Genomic DNA, 5,042 nt, shown 5'->3' on the forward strand with positions numbered 1-5,042 from the left:
CTCGTCCAAGATATCATTGAAACCAATATTTGACCAAATTTCATGAAAATTGGACAATAATTGTGGGCTCTAGAGAGTTAACAAGGCAAATGTTGACGCCGCACAAGGGACGACGGACAAAAAGCGATCACAAAAGCTCACCATGAGCACGTTGTGCTCAGGTGAGCTAAAATTACAATCCAAGGGAAGTAAAATGATTTAAAAGGGAGATAATTTATAAACCTGCCAAATTATATATTGACATTTTATTTCAAAGCAGCGCAATAGGGGTCTTGTGTTTCTGACAATGACATCTCTTGTTTTATAACAGTTGCAATTGCATGTGTATTCAATGAATAAAACATTAAGAACATTCATATTTATTCAGAGTTTTTTTATAATATTGAGAGTACAATATACACATAATGTCATATCAGTAAATACAGATTAAGATTTCTGGAAATAATTGAACGTTGAAATATTTCTTTTTTTAAAGACACGAGTTGGGCGCGAGTTCTTCATCCAAATTTGTGTTTAGGTCCCGAAGAATATCATTTCTGGTTCTGGACTCATATAGCATTTGTTCTGGGTTTATGTGAAGCTGTGTTTTCATGCTTGACATGGCACTGCAAGTAAATAAATTTAACAGTTTAAATTGTATTTATTTCAAAAAGATATGTATTATACAAAACAAACAGATATTTCATATATCATGCATGTGTGGTTGTTGAAAATAACACAAACCATTAATAATAAGACTTCAATGCTTCATGGGCTGGTTTTGGTTCTAAAAAATTTTGCATCATAAAATATTTAACTAGCCTTACGAAATTAAACTTAACATGTGCATGTGACTCTAATGCCCTACATTCCAATTACGTCATTAAGTATATAAATGTTGAAATAGAATTTAAAACAAACACAGACACACACACATATACACCCTGGATAATTTATTATTTATGTTTAAACAACAAAGCAGCAATAATGTATCCCCATATTTACAGATATCCACAAAACCCACAATTTAATACACCAGATATACTAATTAATAGTCCTAGACTAAGTATATATATAAACATAGTGCTATTTTATCATCAAACACCAAGTTCTGTACAGTTTCTAGCATTTTCAATGTGCTTTATGTGTTCCACAAGGCATGTGCCTGTTAAACGTGCTGATGGATAGTAATTTTGCAAGGCATCTAGCCCAACAGACTAGTGCTTTAAAAACAAGAGCACCGCAAAATGGGTGCCAACGCTCGGCTTCGGATGCAGTATTAAATAAATGAAAGTTTGTCAGATTTTTTATATATTTGTTTAGAGGTCACAGTGACCTTGACCTTTGACCTAGTGACCTAAAAATGGGTGTGGCGTGTAGAACTCATCAAGGTGAATGTACATATGAAGTTTTAAAGTTGTAGGTGAAAGCACTTTGATTTTAGAGGTTTTAGCACGGCAGACGCCGGACGGCGGAAAACACGACGAGCTGGCTATGACAATACCTCAGGTTTTCTCAGAAAACAGCCCGAGCTAATAATTAGGTTAAAATCTGTACATTGTGCGCTCAAACTATTCACTATAGAAAAGTATACCTCTTGTTTTTGTTTTCCCAAACATTTTCATAATTTCTGAAAAGTTCTGTCGCCTTGAAGCTTCCAGTTACTAAAATAAAACAAGTGAAGTATGTAAGTAACCTATTAAAATGATGAAAAAACTGAGTTAAGTGATCTTGATTTTTAAATGTGTACAGCAGGCATGGCATTACAAAACCCATCATTCACTAGAACGTGACTAAAATGTAACACAAAAGAAATATAGGCTACATAATAGCAAACCATACATTTCTTATTTCCTTCTGACTCTTTCAATATAAAGAAGTGAAACTCCAGCTGCTGGAGCAGTATTGAATTTTCATTAAAAACAATTAGTTGGTCCTTTATTTAAGGCAAGTGACCGATTGCCAAAACAGTACAAAACAGCACAATACAAAACAACATAAACACAAAATATGAATAAAGCTGGGGTCAAGTTTAGTAATAATTATTTATAAAGTCTTTCTTTCTTTGTATACTGCCAACCGCTCTTTCAAGCATTATAGACAGAGGGACATTATCGAGTCCGTTTCCTGGGAAGAACCAGTACTAGGTGTCTATGGAGGAGTTAATGAGAACGAACCCTGAGTGGGTTTCGAACCCACGCACCCCCGATCGCTAGGCGGACACCTCATCAACTACACCACCGCGATCTCAAGTCGGGTATATAAACATATAAACACAAACTCTGAAGAGCTTTTAAAACCGACTTAAAGTCATATATTGTCTTAACAAAAGTGTACAAACTATTTTGGAGTTTCCGTACATTGTCATCCTTATCACATGTTAAACACATTAAATGATTTACCGGTACTTGCCAAAATAATAATTTGCACACACACTAGTTCATTACCTTCGCAAATTTGTCAGCATAGATTTCCATGTTTCAGCTCGCATCGTATTGCCGTTTGAGCCCGTTTATTTGACCGTACAGATCATCGTAATGGTTTATTATTTTTCAGACAGAGCCTTTCGCTTTCAGAAAAAAATATCTGACCAAGGCATTTTCACTCTCGTTGACGAAAAGAAAACTGACAGTATTTCCCGTAAAAATGTTATAAATGAATCTCCTTTTGAAGAACGTCGCTTACATCTTTAATAAATATTTGAGTTGAGTCGGAAAGTTGAGTCGATCTCAACTGAGATCGTTGAGTTCGTTTGTGAGATCCCCTAAATACTCAATTCTCAGCTGAGTGGAAAATCAAATCTCATCTGCTGAGTTGAGTTTAAAACCTGAGAACGTTCGTAATACTAGGCCATTAAGTATGTTAATAAATTAATAAATATATAATTAAATGTTTGCAGTTGAGGTAACATAAAAATTCGACGTATGCCAGTACAGTATTGCCTACCTGAAATTTGACGGTATCCAGATAGTCTGTTTGACCTGCCAGTTTTGCGAGACCAGTGAAGTCATTCATAATGTCCGTAGAAGTGTTGTCGATTTCAATATTCAACAGTTTTCCTTTTCTATCTAGATAACTTGCAAGCTTCATCAGCGTCTTCATCTCCAGCGCACTAACAGAAAGATCGGTATATTCCTGGGGCAATCCAACCATATCCGGTTCTGCTGAAGTAGCCATCTCAACAACCTTGTTCTTCTTAAACCACGATATGTCGACTTTTTATTAAGTAATACAGCTTTTCAAGTTATCTAAGGTTTTTCGAAATGTTTTCAAATATTTTATACATATAAATGTGAATTAACGCTTACTGCTCAGTGATTCCGTTATCACATACACCTTTGAAGATCTTTGAAGATTATTAAGTAATTGGATGCATACGGTTAAACATTCACTCTCTATGTATTCACAAGTGTATAATTGTCAATTGGTAAGTGGTGGGTATTTCCCTCGTCTTATTGACTTGCATGACTAAGCACGATGTTTAAAGAGATACGTTAAACATTGTGTAGCGAAACAACTTAAGATAAACCACTGCGGTGTACATTTTTAAATATTGCAACTGTATATAAGCATGTATGCGTGTTAGGGCGCATTTTTGCGTCTGCATCTCTTGGTTGTATAGGTACAAACGTGCCTGAAATGTATTACGTGTGGATCCGGTGTTTCCTGCACTCATACCTAATTAACTTTCTAGGAAAGTTAGGACACATTTTGAAATATAGCAATATAAAGCTTTTTTTACCAAGGGTTATCAAATGGTTTTGTGTTCAACAACAGTGAACCACTGCCCTAACATGCAAACCTCCAGGTGTTGTCCCTTCGCTTTTCACTATCGCTTATCAGCTAAGAGTACATGGCGCGGAATCGGGCGACCTATGGGCATGCTTGTCCACAGTTTATACCGAATAGATCATTTTCACTTTCTAGCGTGTTTGTTCAAACGTATTTTCCTGATATATCCATCAATAAATCAATCAATCATTAATCAATCAACCAATCAATCCATCCATACGTCCATCAATCGATCAATCCATCAACCCGTCCATTCATCAATCCAGCCATTAATCAATCCGTCCATTCATCCAGCCATTTAAACCTACCGAAAAACACTTATCATTACAATCACCCACCCGTTCATCCGATAACCAAACCATTTAATCATCCATCGATCAATTAATCCATCAACCCATCGTTCCATCAATCCATTCATTTAACCATCCATCATCCATCCATCAATCAATCAGTCCATCAATCCATCCATCAAACTACAAAATGCCATCCATCCATTAATCCAGCAATCCATCCATCCATCAATCCTGCCATATATAATTTGGTATTCCTCTTTTTCACCAGCAAATACGGCCTTGCGACGAAAAGGGTCGCTGTTTTTATTTTAAGATGTTCGCCAAAAACATTGTTTGTCCGCAAGATATGCATGCATTGAGAAGGAAATAGAGGGTTTGATTCCTTGTTCGTGAAGTCAGCAGTCCAATGATTTAGCAGTCTGGGAAGTGTGAAGTAAGCAGCCAAGCAGCTTATCAGGCTTGAAGCATGAAATCATCAGTCCAACAGTTTTGTTGTCTGGGAAGCGTAAAGTAAGCAACCTTGTGGAAGTGCGAAGTCAATATAATAGCATATTGGAAGCGTAGACCAAGCAGTCAAGCAGCTCTGCACTGTGGCAACGTGAACCCAGATGTCAAACAGCCTCTTAATCTGGAAGCCTGTAATCAGCAGTCTAGCAATTTTATTGCGTGAGCAGCGTGAACCAAACAGTCCAGCAGCCTAGCAGTCTGGTAGAGATAACTCAGGTTTCCAGCAACTAAGCAATCCGGCGGCATGAAATCAGCAGTCCAGCAATTTAGTTGCAGTGCAAGTAAGCAACCACAAGCCTTACGGGTTGGCAGCGGGAGGTAAGCAATGCAGCAGACTGGCAACGTGTTTGTAGCAGTCCAGCAGCTATGCAGTCTGGCAGCATTAAGTTAAACGTTCAGTCGCCGATCAGTCTTATAGTATTACATCAGTCAAGCAATTTAGTTGCAAAATAGAATGGTTACAATATTTTA

General features: G+C 37.0%; 1 long non-coding RNA gene across 1 annotated transcript; it reads right to left on the reverse strand.

Annotated features, from left to right (window-relative positions):
- Positions 1–336: 336 nt before the first annotated feature.
- Positions 337–3,368, reverse strand: LOC127852827 (uncharacterized). Its single transcript, XR_008036282.1, has 3 exons — positions 2,926–3,368; positions 1,574–1,643; positions 337–605 (listed from the first exon to the last, which is right to left on the reverse strand). It is a non-coding gene; the product is annotated as an uncharacterized LOC127852827 (long non-coding RNA).
- Between the last annotated feature and the right edge of the window lie 1,674 nt (positions 3,369–5,042).

This window comes from Dreissena polymorpha, chromosome 12 (genome assembly GCF_020536995.1).
Source record: "Dreissena polymorpha isolate Duluth1 chromosome 12, UMN_Dpol_1.0, whole genome shotgun sequence".
In the NCBI taxonomy this organism is placed as follows: domain Eukaryota; kingdom Metazoa; phylum Mollusca; class Bivalvia; order Myida; family Dreissenidae; genus Dreissena; species Dreissena polymorpha.